This window comes from Scylla paramamosain, chromosome 21 (genome assembly GCF_035594125.1).
Source record: "Scylla paramamosain isolate STU-SP2022 chromosome 21, ASM3559412v1, whole genome shotgun sequence".
Classification (NCBI taxonomy): domain Eukaryota; kingdom Metazoa; phylum Arthropoda; class Malacostraca; order Decapoda; family Portunidae; genus Scylla; species Scylla paramamosain.
The window spans coordinates 10995767-11015766 of record NC_087171.1 but is presented as its reverse complement, the minus strand read 5'-3'; the positions used below and the strand labels follow the sequence as shown (position 1 = coordinate 11015766).

Sequence of the window (20000 nt, the reverse complement as noted above, 5' to 3'; positions counted from 1 at the left end):
TAACTTCATCTCAAGTTTCCTTTCTGAACGTTCTAATGCTGCTGTGGTAGACAGCAGCGTTATTAACAGTGGCGTTTCTCAGGGATCTGTCCTGTCACTCACTCTCTTCCTATTATTCATCAATGATCTTCTAAACCAAACTTCTTGTCCTATCCACTCCTACGCTGATGATACCACCCTGCACTTTTCACGTCTTTTCATAGACGTCCAATCCTTCAGGAAGTAAACAGTTCACGCAAGGAAGCCACAGGACGCCTGACTTCTGATCTCTTTAAAATTCTTGATAAGGGCAGAGCAAACTCGGTGTTGTTCAATGCCTCAAAAACTCAATTCCTCCATCCATCAACTCAACACAACATTCCAGACAACTATCCCCTCTTCTTCATTGACACTCAGCTGTTCCCCACTTCTACACTGAGCATCCTCGGTCTGTCCTTTTCTTATAATCTAAACTGGAAACTTCAGATATCATCTTTAGTTAAAACAGCTTCTATGAAGTTAGGCGTTCTGAGACGTCTCCGTCAGTTTTTTCTCATCCCTTCAGCTGCTAACTCTGTACAAGGACCTTACCCATCCATGTATGGAGTATGCTTTACATATCTGAGGGGGTTCCATTCATACCGTTCTTTTAGACAGGGTGGAATCAAAAGCTTTTCTTCTCATCAACTCCTCTCCTCTAACTGACTGTCTTTAGCCTCTTTCTCATCATCGCAATGGTGCATCTCTAGCAATCTTCTACCGCTATTTTCATGCCAATTGCTCTTCTGATCTTTCTAACTGCATGCCTCCCCTCCTCCCGCTATCTCGCTGCACAAGAGTTTCTTCTTTTTCTCAGCCCTATTCTGTCCACCTCTCTAATGCAAGAGTTACCCAGTATGATCAGTCATTCATCCCTTTCTCTGGTAAACTCTGGAACTCCCTGCCTGCTTCTGTATTTCCACTTTCCTATGACTTGAATTCTTTCAAGAGGGAGGTTTCAAGACAATTATCCTTCAATTTTTTACTACCACTTCGGACCCTATTCGGGGACTGGCATCTCATTGGGCTTTTTTTTTTTTTTATTGAATTTTTGTTGCCCTTGGCCGGTGTTCCTTCTACATAAAAAAAAAAAAAAAAGAAAAGATACAAAACTATAATGTATTAAACCCTCCAGTTCATAAAATCACAGAGAAACACCAGTATTCAGCGAAGCGCAAGAGTTAAAAAATATTTAGCTCAACTTTACGCCTTGTCTTATCAAGGATTTAACTAAGACTGTCCAACTAATAAAGTAGAAAGAAGCGGTAGTGTGGTTTCGATCGAGCCCGTGTGTTCGAAAGTCTTTGGATTCAGAAACTGTCGGATTCCAATGTGCTTCCCCTGCTGTAATGTTATTTTGGTTAGGTTCAGAAACTGGTCATGTGGCAGGATACTTGAATAGCAACTCACGGTGGTGGTGCCGGTGGTGGTGTGAAGGTTGCTGGTGGTCGTGGTGGTGGTACAGTGTGTGTTACTACTTGTGGCAATTAGTATTTCACCACAACAGACAAGGATGAACAGAACGATCTTCGACACCACAGATTTACTCTCACGCCAGACACTAATGTATTGTTAAAATTTTGGGCCAAAATATACGAAAACTGTGAACTTGGTCATCATCAGCCGCACGTCATCCCCAAACATCCCTGCCTACTACAAGATAACTTTTCCCGTAAGCGAGCATTCATACATCTCAACACTTAAAAGGGCATTACTTAATTTCATCAGTCAGAATGAAGCACAGAGCCAAATAGTATTTTACAAGACTTAATCATGATGCAGTTAAACATATAGCTTGTGACTTGTGACTTTTGACTTCAAAAGCCATGTCATCTGAACATAACAGAATTATACCTGTGTGTGTGTGTGTGTGTGTGTGTGTGTGTGTGTGTGTGTGTGTGTGTGTGTGTGTGTGTGTGTGTGTGTGTGTGTTATATGGCAAGATGAATCCCTCCTTGATCTTGCCAGTAGAATGTAAGAACTACCATATAAGCGTCAGCAGTCCTTCAGCCGTCACTCAGACGTGTGACGCCCCGCCCCAACCCTTGACGTCCTCCAGCACCTGCTAAGGGTTGCCTTCACTGGCTGAGTCATGAGGGTCGCCTGAAATGTGGGGTCGCAAAAAAAGGCACCACATGAGAAGGCCGCCTCGTGAAGGGTGAGGCTCGCCTGGTCCTGTACACTACTCGCTGTATTGAGCCGCTGCACGAGATGCCTCAGCCCTTCATGGCAAGTGCTGGTTCCTTAACGATATTCATGTACAACTAAATAGAACAATCGTCAATGACTGCTCTTCACGCGATAGCTTATCGAAACTTTTACAAATTACTTGACCGCGATAAGACTCACCCTCGTGGCCTATTCTGCTCACATGCATGAACAACACTCCTCCTGACCAGTATATTTTAATGGTTCCAGCATAAAGTAAAATATTATACTAACAAATATAACATTTCATAGGAAGGAATACACTTCTATCAGGCGACCCTATTAACTCTTTCACTAAGATATATAACACTAAATGGAATCTTATCAACAATGCACAAAAAAAAAAAAATCAAAAGTGTAGATTTTTCATCTCTTTCACCAGTATAACATCTACGCTGAGGTGGCCGTGTAACAAAAAAATATATCATGTGTCAGAGCTTTATTACAAATTTGAACTCTCTTGACTAAAACCTTCGCCTCCCTCAGGGGCACCTCGTGCTGCATGGGAACACCTTTACATTACGCACTTGAATGGAACACCCTTATGCTGCCTATGTGCATGGAAACACCCTTCCGAACAAGCACCATTACAGTACGTGCGTGCATGGCGACACCCTTACAGTACGTACTTGCATGGGAACAAACATCCTTACAGTACGTACTTGCATGGGAACACTCTTACTTTACGTATGTGCATGGCGACACCCTGGCGACACCCTCAACACTACGCACGTGCATGACAAGTAGCGGGAATGAGATGCGATCAAACTATTCCGTTCAGTAATCACACTACGGCCACGAGGTGCATCGAACCACGGCGGGATATAAGTTGCCTCCATCACAGCTACTTAGAGTCTAAAAAGGCAGCGGTGCAATCTGGCGAAAGTAAACAAATTGGCATCGTCAATTACGCAGTTATACGACAAAGTAGTGGAGGGAATCCTCTTGAACTCGACACTTTTACGTGGCTCGCTCTTTGAACTGTCACTCGAATATCCGCCAAAGTTACAATAAGCTCCGTCATTTTTAATTGATTCTTTAGGAGAAAAACGTTTTTTTTTTTTTTTCTTTCTAATATCACTAATTTTGCTGCCATTTATGAAGAACCTAATATTTGAACGATTTCGACTAAATGTTTTCGTTCCGGTTATGGAAATGATGATGATGATGATGATGATGATGATGATGATGATGATGATGATGTTATTCATAATAATGGTAATAATAATAATGGCAAAACTAATTTCAGAGGCAAATAAAACCTAGCATTTAAAAAGAAAACGTTACGAATATCTAAAAGAAAAAAAAAAAAATTATAGCACTAAACTCACCCACAAATTTTCTTCTCCATCTTCAATCGTGTCCCGTACAACAATGTTTTTTTATAGTAGTTCAGTACGTAATACGTGCGAACGTGAAGGTAAAAACACACGATCATTTAGTTAAAGAACGAATGTTACTGTGATGTATTCGGTTCTGTCTTCATATTCATCCGGACCTGAGGCGTATTTCCGGATTCATACGTTCTGATCAACAGGGTCAAAATTGGCTCAGTTCCGTGAGGACATCCGGTTCGGGTTAAGCTGGAACATCTCAGTCTCTTTCCTTGATCTTACTTAAGCCTAGTTCATTCCGGCGTCATATTACAGGAAGGACATAGCTCTATTAGACTCACTACAAAGGAGAATGACTAAAAGGATACAGGGGATGAGGAGTATTTCTGACGGAACGAGAGCGAAGCTTTTGAATTTACATTCCTTAGAGAGGCGTAGGTTAAGAGGGGACTCGATAGAAGTCTTCAAGCGGTATAGGAGATATAACAACCGTGTCGTAAGCAAAATTCTCAAGGTCAGTAATCAGGATAGAAAAAGAAAGAACGGGATCAAGCTTGAAAAATTTAGGTTCAAGACAGAGATAAGAATGAATTGGTTCTCGAATAGAGTGGCTGATAAATGGAATGAACTCAGTAATCATGTTGTCAGTGGTGAATCGTTAGGGAACTTTAAGGGAAGATTATACAAGTTTATAGATGGGGATAATACATGGAAATGAATAGATATATTTCATATAGGGACTGCCACGTGTAGGCCAGATGTCTTCTTGCAGCTTTCCTTATTTTCTTATGTTCTGCCTGCTGCTAATATTCTCTCCTCGCCAGGGATAAGTATTCTGATGGACGGGAGATTTGAAATTAAAACTATTTATCACTACCTACTCGTACATTATCTATCTAACTACCTATCTTTCTACTTTATCTGTTTGTCATTGTATCCATCAACCTTTCTGTACGTATCTTTGTATTCATCGGATTGCGTATCTAACTTCCTTTATAATGATCTACCTACATAGCAATGTATTTATCTATCAATATATCAGGCTATTTATCTATCTATTTATCTATTTTCTATCTACCTATCTATCTATTTATCTGTCAACATTCCTATATGTATCTATTTTTTCTGACTGTCTTTCTACCTTCCCATCAGAAGCGCGACTCTAAATACCTACCGGCAGCGTGTAGCGTAGGAGGTGTAGGCGTCACACAGTACGGAAATCTGGTCTCTTAAGTTGTCTCGCCCTGGATAGTCGAGCGAGGCCAAAGTGGATTAAAACTTGGCGGGAGGGAAGGACGGATGGATGTGTGTGTGTGTGTGTGTGTGTGTGTGTGTGTGTGTGTGTGTGTGTGTGTAAGAAAAACTGCTGCTTAAGTGATGGTTATGGTGGTGGTGGTGGTGGTAGTAGTAGTAGTAGTAGTAGTATCTTTATTACGTGATAGTAATAGTAAACAGAAGTAATGATAGCCGTAGTAGTATTGCTTTAATGATATTAATAGTGAAGATGGTGATTCTGAGAGAGAGAGAGAGAGAGAGAGAGGGAGAGAGAGAGAGAGAGAGAGAGAGAGAGAGAGAGAGAGAGAGAGAGAGAGAGAGAGAGAGAGAGAGAGAGAATGATGAAGTTACTAGAAATGTTGAGAATCTCTCTCTCTCTCTCTCTCTCTCTCTCTCTCTCTCTCTCTCTCTGTCTCTCTCTCTCTCTCTCTCTCTCTCTCTCTCTCTCTCTCTGTCTTTCTCTCCCTCTAGCATACCTGACATCGATGGCGGCATTGGTTTACAAGTAATTTATTGCATATGATAATTCTCCCTTCCTCCTCCTCCCCTTTCCTTCCTCTCTCTCACCGCCTCTCACTCACCTCTCCTCACCTCCCCCCCTCCAATCCCCTACACCACTGAGTCCCGTTAAAGGTGCTGGTTAGCCTCCCACAACCCCCCACTTCCCCTCCTCCTCCTCCTCCTCCTAGTCATCTTTCTTCCCCGTTGGTGAACTGGTTCTGTTATCATCACCTCATTTGTCATCATTATCATCCCAGCAAGCGTGAGCACCGCCACACTCCCCTTTCCATCATTATCATACTGAGAACAAGTGTGTGTGTGTGTGTGTGTGTGTGTGTGTGTGTGTGTGTGTGTGTGTGTGTGTGTGTGTGTGTGTGTGTGTGTAAGAGTACGTATAGACGTCTTCGGCGTTACAACTACTATTACCTACTACTAAAATATTGCAAACATTACTACTACTACTACTACTACTACTACTACTACTACTACTACTACTACTACTACTCTCTCACGGTTGACACAAAAGTGATAACCACGAGGGGTCTTGGCTGGGCTGGTAGCGGGGAAGGGGAGAGGGAGAAGCGGCAGGACACACCCACTGATGTTCCCAGCCTCTTCCTGTCTCCGACGACTATCATGCCATTGTTTTTTTTTTTTTTTTTATGTAGACACCTGCGTTCGTTTATGCACCTGCTGCTAGTATTACTCTACCGTGAAACCCCAACCTCCCTCTCTCTCTCTCTCTCTCTCTCTCTCTCTCTCTCTCATATGGCGGAGGTAGGGTTCTCAAGTTCAGTTTCCTGTTTCATTGGTTGGTTATTTCAAAGATCCCCCACGGACTCTCTAGTTGATTTGTAGGTTGGAAGAATGGTCTTTGCAACGGCTCTGCCCGACGTGTTTCCTGCTGTCTGGGTCTTTTCTTGTATTTATACACATATTGGTTTCTGTTATTGTTTTCCATTTCTCCTCCGATCTCTTTCCTCCATTCTTTATATAGTATTACATTTTTCATTCATATCTTCTCTCCAAGAGTGTGTGTGTGTTCATTTCTTTCATTTTGTCTGTTAAGCTTTCCTTTGTTTAATTTCTTATGCTTCCTCTTAATACTTTTAAGACTCCTAAGTTTCTCAACTCCTTTGCCACCCCTTTCATCCACCTCCCCTGCCTATCCTCCACCATCTCCTCTGTTATCCTTCTCACCAAATCATTTCCCTACACCAGTGGGTATTCATACAAAATAGAGGGCAATGCCATACTCTTTCAGTATGTCTTCCCAATGGGGATTTTGGATTATTATTCCTTCCCTACAGTGCACGAGTTGGTAATGACACGACTGAGGAATACACCTCCTTCCCCACTCCACGACGTAGCGAGGCGGCGATGGCTTCCCCATGCCTCCTTTCTTCTCGCGGTCTTGCAATTACTGGCAACGAATAGAGGGTTGTGCTGTGGAGAGGGAAAAACTACCTGCAGTGCTTCAATCTGTGATGTGATTTGGGGCCATACACTCGGGGGAGGAGAGGAGAGAGAGAGAGAGAGAGAGAGAGAGAGAGAGAGAGAGAGAGAGAGAGAGAGAGAGAGAGAGAGAGAGAGAGAGAGAGGAACCCAATTTGTCTTTAGCTTTACTTCACAGGAAAATAAAAAGAAATGGTAATTTTAGACGTGTCTTTACCAGTTTAAATTAGGGTATAGTACTCGTATAAGTAGGATAATAAGCGAGGCCATGTATAGCTACTATGTATGTTCTTATGTCCCGTCATTGCACGCCTGCATACGTGTTGCATGCGTGGTGTAGACAGCGAAGTGCCGTACAAGCCTTAGCATTATTTGGCACGTGGCTGTTGTGTGATATTACCATCCTCTTTAATGAAATGATGGTGGTGGTGGTGCTATTATTATTATTATTATTATTATTATTATTATTATTATTATTATTATTACTATTATTATTATTATTATTATTATTATTATTATTATTATTATTATTAATACTATTATTCTTAGCAGTAGTAGTAGTAGTAGTAGTAGTAGTAGTAGTAGTAGTAGTAGTAGTAGTAGTAGTAGTAGTAGTAGTGGTGGTAGTTGTAGTAGTAATAGTAGTAGTAGCAGTAGTAGCAGTAGCAGTAATAGCAGTAGTAGAAGTAGTAGTAGTTCTTCTAATTAAAAAGTAGTGAAGTAGCTGTAATAATATTAGTAATAATCATAGTCTTAACAATGACAATAATCGTACTAGTTAAACTGATAGAGGTAGTAGTAGTAGTAGTAGTAGTAGTAGAAGTAGTAGTAATAGTAATAGTAGTAGTAGCAGCAGCAGCAGCAGCAGCAGCAGCTGCAGCAGCGGTAGTAGTAGTAGAAGTAGAAGTAGTAGTAGTAGTAGTAGTAGTAGAATAAGCAGCAGGAGTACCAGCAATTGCAACATAAACAATGAGCACCTCTTCTTCCTCCTCCTCCTCCTCCTCCTCCTCCTCCTCCTCCTCCTCCTCCTCCTCCTCCTCCTCCTCTCCTCCTCCTCCTCCCCCTCCTCCTCCTCATGCGTACCACAAATACATACAAACACAAAATAATGATGATAAACTAGAGCACGACAGATTACGTAGAAAAACTAAAAAGCTGATCAAATGCAGCAAAAAATCTGTCGAAGCTCAGATCGCGAACTCATGTAAAACGAACCCAAAAGAATTTTACAGTTATGTAAAAGCAAAAAGGGTCGTAACATCAACGATTGGTCCATTAATAACAGAAAATGGTAAACAAATAACAAGCGAAACAGACATGGCGAATACCCTGAACGAGTACTTTTCAACCGTCTTCACGACTGAGGATGTTCAGGGCAGTCTGCCGACCCCCACGCCTCAGTCACGAGGCACCACGCTGCCAGACTTCACCATCACAGAAAGTGAAATCCTCTCAGTCACAAAGAGCATGAACGTTAACAAAACACCCGGGCCAGACAAGATATCACCCAGGCTTCTTAAAGAAGCAAGAAATGAGCTCGTGAAACCGCTTACAATTTTATTCAATAAAACTTTGCTAGCGGGTAAAGTTCCCCACGAATGGAAACTAGCAAATGTCACGCCAATCTTTAAAAAAGGAAATAAATCTCTCCCAGCCAATTACAGGCCGATCAGTCTCACTTCAGTAGTGTGTAAGCTGATGGAAACAATAATTAGAGATAAAATTGTTAAATATTTAGAAGAAAATAAAATCATAAAGGATTCGCAACACGGTTTCAGAACCAAGCGCTCCTGCTTAACAAACTTACTAGACTTCTTTTATGAAGTATTTAACTCGTATGACGAGACAAAAGCTGTTGATATTATCTACCTTGATTTCCAGAAAGCTTTCGACACTGTTCCCCATAAGAGACTCATCAGTAAAGTAAAAGCTCACGGCATTGCCGGAAACACCCTGAAATGGCTGAGAGACTGGCTCTCTGACAGAAAACAGCGTGTTGTAATAAATGGAAAAGAGTCAGAGTGGCATAAGGTAAATAGCGGCGTTCCTCAAGGCTCTGTGTTAGGAACAGTACTCTTCATAATGTATATAAATGATATTGATGAAGGGATAAACTGCAAAATAAGTAAATTTGCAGACGACACCAAAATAACAAGTAGAGTTACGTCTGTGTCACAATGGCAGGAACTGCAGTGTGACCTCAATAAACTAACAAGCTGGGCAGAAAAATGGCAGATGAGATTCAATATAGAAAAGTGCAAAATTCTACATATCGGAAGCAACAATGTTCAGGCGAGATATGTAATGAATAACATGCCACTGTCAAGTGCTGATAAAGAAAAAGATCTTGGTGTCGTTGTGTCAAACGACCTAAAGCCGAGTCAACACTGCACAGAAACAGTAAAGACGGCAAATAAATTAGTAGGGTTCATTGGAAGAACCTTTGAATTTAAATCAGAAAAGGTTATACTTGCCTTATATAACTCACTGGTGCGCCCTCATCTAGAATACTGTGTACAGTTCTGGTCACCATACTACAAAAAAGACATTGAAAAACTAGAAAAGATACAGCGCAGAGTCACAAAGATGATTCCAAGATTGCGCAATAAGCCGTATGAGGAACGGCTGGAAGAACTAAACCTATTTAGTTTAACAAAGCGCAGGATAAGAGGAGACCTAATTGAAGTGTTCAAAATTTTCAAAGGATATAGTAACATTGATGCACATAAATATTTTACCATTGATCATTCTAACCTAACAAGAAATAATGGATTCAAGATTATACCCAAACGTTTTAAATCCCACGAGGCCAAACATTTCTTCTTTAATCGTATAGTAAATATATGGAATAAACTTCCTGCAGAAATTGTAAACAGCAATACTATTGAATCATTCAAAAATAAAATAGACAAATATTTAAAAGCAAATCCCCAACAAGCTCTCTTCTTGTCCGAATAATTACTAAATTCACTATTAAACTCTTATTCAACAGACACCATTTTTAATATAACTTGTATTAACTTTCAGATAGGCGTATAGAGTTCACCGTAGGGTGAATAGTAGAACTTCCTTTCATCCTTTCCTATGAAAATTTCCATGTCAGTTTTTCCATACTGCATAGTACTTTTCCCAACTATTTCCATGCCAGCGCAAGCTGGAGGGAGTGGTGGGTGGGGAGGAGCCTTCTGCTATGCTGTCCTGTCTCTCTTCGCTGTAGCTAGTTAGAAGTAGTTACCAAACAGCCTTGCAAGGACCAAAAGGTCTGTTGCTGTTTGGCTTTCCTTTGTATTCCTTTGTATTCCTCCTCCACCACCACCACCACCACCACCACCACCACCAGGCCCGCAGCATTTCTCCATCATGGTCCAGAAAACAAGAATGGTGTGAGTCACGGCGGCGGTGTCACTTGCCTGCTGAGGAATGACCGAGAGTTGCCGGGAGGCGAGGAGGTGGGAGTGTGGCATGAGAGGAGGAGGAGGAGGAGGAGGAGGAGGAGGAGGAGGAGGAGGAGGAGGAGGAGGAGGAGGAGGAGGAGGAGGAGGAGGAGGGAGGAAGAGTGTGGGAGAGAAGGGGGGTGAGAGGAGAGCAGGTATAGTTTGCAAGAATGGTGATGTAATGTGGAGATAATAAGGGAGACACACACACACACACACACACACACACACACACACACACACACACACACACACACACACACACACACACACACACACACACACACGCATACTTGGCGTTCGTCATCACAAAATACACAAACAGCATCAGGCAGCCAGCAACCCGTCATCAGTACCTCGCCAATTCAATACAAATCGAAGAAATCATTACGTTTTTTTTCTCTTCGCACTGCAATGAAGATGGATGGCCCTCTCATAAACAGCTGGCAATATGAGACATTATATTTTCACGATATCTCCCTCCCCCTAAAAAAATCTCTCTCTCTCTCTCTCTCTCTCTCTCTCTCTCTCTCTCTCTCTCTCTCTCTCATTACTAATGCAGCTCATAGGTCAGTGAATATATAACCTCAATGCCTTATGTTGTTTAAGTCTCAGAAGCGTAATTTTCAAAAGGGCACAGATGTGTGTGTTTGTGTGTGTGTGTGTTTGCGCTCCCTTGTCTCGTTGTCCTATTCAATGGTTGGTGAAGTGGCTGGTTTTGTGGTGTATGCTTACTGCTTCTTCTTTCTGTCTATCTGCGTAATTCTCCTGCTGCTCTGCGTTTTACTGTTGATTCGCTTTTGTCGTCCATCTGCCCGTCTATTTATGTGCCTACCTCATAGGTCTATTGTACACCTATCTATTGCCTATCTGTCTTCTTGTCTATGCATACTTTTGTTCGTCTGCCCGTCCACTCTTCTCCATTTCTCTGTCCGTGACCTATAAACTCTACCTACAGCTCTCTTCCGTGCTGTTCTATTTCTTTCAATGCTAGATATTACTCACCACAAGTGTTAGTATCATTGGGATCAACAGGTCTACTCATGTTTGTTCCTCCTTTGTCTCCATCAGTAACCGCTATCCAACAACATATTCTCTCTCTCTCTCTCTCTCTCTCTCTCTCTCTCTCTCCATGGTTTTGTCTCGCCGTGGAGTGGTCACAAGAGGTACTTAGCATAGCCAATCAGCTGCTGCCTCTGACATCTCTACCTCCCACAATGGAACCTCAAGTTGATATTCTTACAGCGCCTCTGATTTACACGAACAACACGCCAACCAATCATTGACAAGGGAGGGACTTCTCTCTCTCTCTCTCTCTCTCTCTCTCTCTCTCTCTCTCTCTCTCTCTCTCTCTCTCTCTCTCTCTCTCTCTCTCTCTCTGAGCCACTTCAAGTCCAAGTTGCTGTCAATGGCAGAGCAAAAATCGCTAATCCTTCCTAGAACATCTACGATACAGGATGGAGGAGAAGGAGGAGGAGGAGGAGGAGGAGGAGGAGGAGGAGGAGGAGGAGGAGGAGAGCGATAATATCTGTGAAGTGAGGATAGATGAGAGAGAGAGAGAGAGAGAGAGAGAGAGAGAGAGAGAGAGAGAGAGAGAGAGAGAGAGAGAGAGAGAGAGAGAGAGAGAGAGAGAGAGAGAGAGACTGCAAATACACCTCTCACTATGGATTAAACAAAAAATCAACCTCCTCTTTCAAAGAGAGAGAAAATAAAATAAAATAAAATAAAACCATAAAAACTTGCAATGAAGACAGACTCGAATAAAAACGCTAATAACAATAACGAGAGAGAGAGAGAGAGAGAGAGAGAGAGAGAGAGAGAGAGAGAGAGAGAGAGAGAGAGAGAGAGAGAGAGAGAGAGAGAGAGAAGCAGGTGAGGGTGGGTAAATGTGAGGTGCGAGTAAACAAGAGTGAGAGACCAAGGTAGTACGAGAGAGGAGGGAGAGTAAGTGGGTATGTGTGTTTCGTGGATATGAGGGAATTGCAAAAAAAAAAAAAAAAAAACACTACTGGAAGAGAGAGAGAGAGAGAGAGAGAGAGAGAGAGAGAGAGAGAGAGAGAGAGAGAGAGAGAGAGAGAGAGAGAGAGAGAGAGAGAGAGAGAGAGAGAGAGAGAGAGAGGGAACAAGTGCGAGGAGAGGAAGAGAAGAGAGGAGGGAGGAAAGCTCAGGAGGCGGAGGGCAGAGGTGGTGACGGGAGAGAGGAAGCGAAGGGAAAGACGGAGGGTGAAGAGGAACAGCTGAGGAAAAGAAAAACAAAGAGAGAGAGAAGGCCGAGCGGTGAAAAGTTAAAGGAAAGGAATGGAAGAGGAGGGGATTTAGAACCAAATGAAGGTATCTCTTGAATAAATTAGAAATAGGCGTCCCAGTTAATGATTTTACTCCCTGGATCCAAAAATGAAATCACAATAAGGACTTGACAAAACCGACTGAACACTCATAAAAATGCAATAGAAAAATGAAACAGAGCATCGGCTGACGTGGACAGGCGAGTGATGGCCACGCCCACCTGGCCGTCCACCACCACGCCCCTTCACCTGGGCCAAGCAGAGGGACGGAGATAGGGAGGTGAAGGTGGAGGTGGAGGTGGCGGTGGAGGTGGCGGTGGGGGAGCCGGGTGGAGTGGAGGCCGGGGGAAGAGGGGGGACGACTGGTACATTGTTCACGTCAATAATCAGGAAAGGGGGGCGTGGTTAAACCCTTCCCCCTCATATTTTGAAGGCGTGCCATTGGTTAAGACGTGTCGTGTGTCAAGTAGCTGGCCCGCCCCGGGAGGCCCGACCGCCAGTAAGGTTCGGCTGTGGGCGGGGCCTCCTCCACCAGGAAATATAACCAGGGCGCCACGCAGCCTCTCCACTATGCAGCTGCTGACGCCGCTCAAGCCCCTCCACCGACACAACCACAATGGCTGCATCTGAATGTTGGTATAAATATGTATGGCGGCTTCAGTGTCACCCCGCCGCTGCCGCCGCCACCGCCACCGTACCACCACCCTACCAAGAACCATCGACCCGCCTCGCTGCGTCTCCCTCATTACGCACTGCTCCTGGCGTGAGTTGCGGGAGGGGAGTGGAGGGTGTAGTGTGGTATGTGGTATAGATGTGTAGTTATGCGATGTGGGGCAGGGTGTGTGGTGGTGGAGGGAGGGTGGCTGGGATGATGGGGAAGGGGAAGGGGGAAGAGGAAGAGGGCAAAAATTAGAGCACAGGTATGAGATAACATTATTATTTGTCTTTAATAAAACACAAATATTAAAAGGGACATTGTCGAAAGAGAGAGAGAGAGAGAGAGAGAGAGAGAGAGAGAGAGAGAGAGAGAGAGAGAGAGAGAGAGAGAGAGAGAGAGAGAGAGAGGGTGTCGCCATCATCACATTCTCCACCGTGCTGATGTGGATGGAGGGAATGGAGTAGAGAACAATGGAGATGGAAAGAGGAAGAAAGAACAACTGACGAAACAAGTAGAGATAAATTAGTGGAGACTGGAGTGAAGGAGCGGAATTAGAGGAATAAAAAAAAAAACAAATAAATAGAGAAAAACCTCAACTTCACACGATAATTTGGTATAGGACTGAGATTATACAGGTGTGTGTGTGTGTGTGTGTGTGTGTGTGTGTGTGTGTGTGTGTGTGTGTGTGTGTGTGTGTGTGTGTGTGTGTGTGTATGCGTAGCCACGTCCGCTCCCCTTAAGCTTAGGTTGCACTATTGTCCGCTGGGATGAAACTCATGACCGCTACCCCGGCTAAGGTAATCTGGCGTGACTTGACAACCACCCACTATAATAATCTGGGCAAGGAAGCTCCACATTCAGAGGCGGCAGGTATGTCATAGGAAAAAAGCTGCAGAAACAGAGACATGGAGTGCGGAGGAACAGCAGCAGAAGGGACAGATATGATGAAAAAAGCAACAAGGAAAAGGCAGGAAGTGTGTACAGGAATGCAATAAAGATAGTCGGTTGCCAGTGAAAAAAAAAATAAATAAAAAAATATAAATAAATAAAATAAATAAATAAATAAAAATACATAAAAGAAATGGGGAGCAGCAAAAAAGGTTAGACAGCAAGAATTCTGCAGAGGTACAGAGTAGGCAATAATTAAGACCAGCAGAAGGAGGAAAGAACGAGGACACCACAGGGATGAATGAGAGAAGAAACAGTAGCAGCAGGAGAAGCGGGACGAGTGAGATGGCAGGTGTCTGGACGGGAAGAGGCAGACAGTGGGTAATATGAGAGTAATCACATAGTACATCAGAAAATGTGACGAGGGGAAATGTGATACAACGATGACTCCTTTTCTCTATCGGGGCAAGGAAGAATCTGATATGAGAGAACAATGGCTAATATATTATCAAGGAGCTCCTGATGTTTTCTCCCGCCGCCATGCATAGCTTCTGACACCTGAGCGGCAAATATCACTTCTATTACTACTGTTACTGTTACTAATACTTCTTCTATTACTGACACGATTGCTTTATTCACTCCACTTTTTAACTTATTCTGACTCCTCTTTATATATATATTTTTTTGTCTTGTCTATCTCTTCTCTGTTTGTCTGCTTATCTATCTGTCTATCTGTCTGTCTGTCACTCTTACACCACCCAAAACACCTCCCTTAATCTCTTTCCAAACTCTCTCCACGTACTTCTTTCTTCAGAAACTCCACATCTTCACAAGTCATCTCCCTTTAATTTACCTTCGCCACGCAGCAAGTAACTCCAGATTTCACGTATAGGCGGTAATAAGTCCCAGCGAGAGGAACCCTGCGCCACCTCACACACCAAGACCAGACAAGGCAAGACGAGGTATTCTAAATGTATGTTTCCATTATGGCCTCGTGCTGACTTCTTACCTTTGGCTTTATTACCCGCCTCACAACTCACCACAACAACATGAGAGCATTAAAGAATCAGTGTGACATTATACTCTCTCTCTCTCTCTCTCTCTCTCTCTCTCTCTCTCTCTCTCTCTCTCTCTCTCTCTCTCTCTCTCTCTCTCTCTCAGCCAAGTTGGTGAGAGGTTTTCGTGTCATTCTGGCGAGCCAAGAGAGAGAGAGGAAGAGGTAGTAGCGAAACATCATAGGTTGGGCTATTATCATTGTATTCTCTTCCGTCTCGACAGGTGGTGCTTAAAATGTGTAGCAGGTTTATGAATTATTAACTCTCTCTCTGATTCTTCCCTTCCTTTCCTTAAGATTTCCTATAAGATAATTCCATTTCCTGTAAAGAACACTTGTTTCTTGCATTCTCTTACCTATGAATGGCACCAGTTTACGCCAGTTACGTCCACTATACACAAAATAATGAAATACATCGCTGCCATCACGGTGTTGGTTGTTATTAGGCAGTAACGAGGGCTAACACAAATAACACAACGTTTGCTTCATTCTGCACTTTCATCATCTTCCTCTCCCCCTCTCCCTCCCTCTCTCCTTGGCCCTTCAAAAATTTAAACACCCTGCAGTTCAGAAAGCGAGGTTTTCATCCTTCCAAATTCCTCATATTGATCAACTCGAATAAGAGTATGGAAATCTGTTTTAAGCTGAGTCTTTCCGATGGCCTCCCTGATACACGCAGCCACAGATTTCCGGCGGCTAGTGAGTGTGATTTATTTAACACGAGCTTTTCACTCTGGGAATTTTAATTTTCCATCCAGCAGGCATACTATCGGTGTTTACGATCTACTCCGCGGCAAAGAACTACAGGTATATGCGAGGCGAGCTAAGTAAGAACTGCGTCGCAAAAAAGAGTCGACGGAAAGAAAGATTTGGGATGGGAAAACGTCACATGCGTTCTCAACACCAACCAATAAAGTGTGAGCGAGCATTTCCCTCGACCCCCCATTTTTCAGGGCCCAGCGTAAGGCCCAGGAACACAATCACGGCCGCCCCGCCGTGCCTCGCGCATAGTACAAGGTATCCAGGGACGACAGGATTTAGCTGAAACGCCGACAGGACACGACTCTATTAGTTCCAGGCGGCAAGTGAATTCCTATGTGAGAGAGAGAGAGAGAGAGAGAGAGAGAGAGAGAGAGAGAGAGAGAGAGAGAGAGAGAGAGAGAGAGAGAGAGAGAGAGGGGGGGGGGGAGGGGGTGTGTGTGTGTGTGTGTGTGTGTGTGTGTGTGTGTGTGTGTGTGTGTGTGTGTGTGTGTGTGTGTGTATATATATATATATATATATATATATATATATATATATATATATATATATATATATATATATATATATATATATATATATATATATATATATATATATATATATATATATATATATATATATATATATATATATATATATATATATATATATATATATATATATATATATATATATATATATATATATATATATATATATATATATATATATATATATATATATATATATATATATATATATACCTATTATTTGATAGCTAAATCAATTTCCTAGTCACTATCTACCTGTCTCTATCTGTTTATCTACATACCTGTCTATTTATTTATCTTTTCATCTATCGATTTCTACGTGTGTATGTGTGTGTGTGTGTGTGTGTGTGTGTGTGTGTGTGTGTGTGTGTGTGTGTGTGTGTGTGTGTGTGTGTGTGTGTGCGCGCGTGTTAATTAAAAAGTACAACAAAAGGAAGCATTAAGTGTAAATCACCGTTTTGTTTTCTCCATTCTCCGCCAACACCATCTTCTGCCCTTCACCTTCCTCGCCCATGACGTACGTAGTTCAAGGGACTAAAATACACGCCGGCCACACGCCCCTTCACCACGATCCTTAGAGCCCCACCGCGACCTTCATCGCCCCTCGGGTCGAGTGACATACGGCGCCGTGGCGAATCAGAACGAACGGAAAAGGTCAGCTACTTCTTGGCACGAACGAGTAGAGGGTCAAGAAGCAGGTCATAAACACGCCTGAGGTCAAAGCACCCTCAGCACTACATGAGTAACAGGTCAGCACCGCCGCGCTACCAACACCACACGCTCACCACCGCCATTACCTGACCTTCATCTCCACTACGGTGACATACTGGCGCCCACACTGCTCCAAAGGGGGAGGCTGCAGTGCGACAGTGACAAAGGGGCCTGACGGTTAAGGACTGAGGAGTGGTGGGGTGTGGCTGCTGTGTGGGTGGAGAGGACGAAGCAGGGAAGCAAGGGAAGGGCGAAGTGAGGGAACCACAGACGGACGGAAGGGTAGACGGACAGACGGGCGGACACAGAAACGAAAGAAGGTAGTGAGTGTTAGTCTGAGAAACGCTTCTGTGCGATAGATGACGAAGAACCAGAGAGAGAGAGAGAGAGAGAGAGAGAGAGAGAGAGAGAGAGAGAGAGAGAGAGAGAGAGAGAGAGAGAGAGAGAGAGAGAGAGAGAGAGCAACAAGTCGTGAGAGAGGAAGAGGAACGCGTTGGGTAGGGGGACAGTAAGAGAGAGAGAGAGAGAGAGAGAGAGAGAGAGAGAGAGAGAGAGAGAGAGAGAGAGAGAGAGAGAGAGAGAGAGAGAGAGAGAGAGAGAGAGAGAGAGAGAGAGAGAGTGAAGGTCGGAGAGGAGCAGTAAAGTAAGAGTAAATGAGAACGAGAGAGAGAGAGAGAGAGAGAGAGAGAGAGAGAGAGAGAGAGAGAGAGAGAGAGAGAGAGAGAGAGAGAGAGCAAACCAGCTAAGGCAAGCAAGGCGAACGTCAAGTCGACCAGTTGTAAATTTTGTCAGTTTGATGCGTCATTACTTTTTTTGTCACCTTTTTTCTTTGCTCCATGATCAGTGAGTGGCTTATGGTGGAGTCAGGGAGAGTGGAGGGAGAGGGAGGGAATGGGTTCGGGTAATAACCTGCCATGCCTGCCCTCTCGCCTCTCCCTCCCTGCTGCTGGTGGAGGAGAAGGAAGCATGTGCAGGTGATACATTTTAGTTTTCATGCTCTTTGTCTCTTCTTTCGCTTGAACCAGACGCAACAGTAATGTAGAAAGAGAGAGAGAGAGAGAGAGAGAGAGAGAGAGAGAGAGAGAGAGAGAGAGAGAGAGAGAGAGAGAGAGAGAGAGAGAGAGAGAGAAAGGAAAGGAGGCAGAAAAGATGCGATGGTGATGGTGTTATTAATGGTGTTTGGTGAGAAGACTGACTGTGGAAGGAATGAGTGACTACGAGAAGAGAAGTTGATTGACTGACAAGAGAGTTTATAAGGTACTTAGGAGAAAAGTGGAATAAAATGCAACAAAATAAAACAACAAGATACGTACGGTATTCAATCAGTCCACGCGCCGGGGAAATAAATGTACACACACTGAAGGACTTTCGGTACACGACAACTGGTCTCTAAGAAAAAGGATGTTAGGCAGCTCCCCTAACCTCATCAATAAATAAAGCGAGTGGTATATCGACGTGTCTCCTGCACCAAATTACCTGAACGGTGGAAAAAACTTGCGACTGATAAGCCAAGTGAACGAACTTAAAATACGTCGCATTTAAATACAAAAAGAGAGTTTCAAGCAAGTTAAGAACGAAAACGAAAGAAAAAATTAAATTGCTCAGATTCATAAAAAAAAAAAAGACTGACAGCGCCAAGAAAGTTAAAAGACAAGAGAGAGAGAGAGAGAGAGAGAGAGAGAGAGAGAGAGAGAGAGAGAGAGAGAGAGAGAGAGAGAGAGAGAGAGAGAGACAGGTGATTAAAAATGCAGTGCTACAAGATTAATCATATCGACGCTAGGGTGTTAATTATCAAGTCAAGTGTCCTTTTCTCCACCACACACACACGCACACACACACACACACACACACACACACACACACACACACACACACACAAACACACACACACGAAAGGAAGTTAACGTATTCACACAAATGATTCGCCACCACTACCATTATCACCACCACCATCACCATCACCACCACCACCCTCCGCCAGCCAGTGCAGGTCACCACTCCCTCCCACCCTCCCGCCTCACCTCCCCTGTTTTGTGGCCCCATTCGATTACATCCTTCAGTGCCACTTGCAGATTCTCGTTTTTTGTGTCGCCACCAATCTGCATACACGAACTAATCTTGCCCTATATGGGGTGTGTCAGCAAGACGGCGGAGGAGAGGACACGGAGAGAGAAGTGGGGGTTGAGGGGAAAGGAAGATGCAGCTTTTCTTTACCCTTTTCTAATCTTAGCGTCTGTATAGCGAATCCAACACTTATTAAAGGTTGAGTTAAGTAGGCCACCATCGTCACCATCAGCTTCTTTGATTTCCACTGCTGGAAAAAGGTGTGGCTCAGGTCTCTAATTCTGTTTATTTGATCTCTATTTGTGTGTTCCAGGCTGTCCCAAGTAAACCTTCTCTCAGATCACCAAACATCTCCCTCATTTGGTCACATACTACGTTTCCTTTATTACTGAAACGTACGTAGATCTAGTGTGATCTTCTAAAATTAACCCTTTCACTGTTATGGTCGTCACTGTTAACGCTAAAATAACAGTAATAAATTGTTTAGATTGGCATAAAAAAAGAAAAAGAAAACATTATGAGGTTAACGTAATCTTTGCTACAGACATACTTACGCATTGAAGAGACTGTAGTAAAAAAGAAATGAGTCTTAAAAATTTTAGATGACGAAAAAAAAAAGACCACCAGTGAAAGGGTTAATGATGATGATAATTTCATTCATATACCGCCATTACCACCACAATCACCACCACCACCACAAACATGATAGTGAATAAATAAAATGATAGTGAACAAATAAAAAATATAACAAGACAAATAAAAGATACAATAAGAACAATAAAATAAAAAAAAAACAAGCGTAAGTACCTGCAGGAACTTGACA

General features: G+C 43.2%; 1 protein-coding gene across 4 annotated transcripts in view; it reads right to left on the bottom strand.

Moving 5' to 3' along the window:
• LOC135111008 (forkhead box protein O-like) overlaps positions 1 to 20000 on the bottom strand; it is a 167056-nt gene that overhangs the window by 146932 nt on the left and 124 nt on the right. The gene's annotated exons all lie outside the window — the stretch shown is intronic.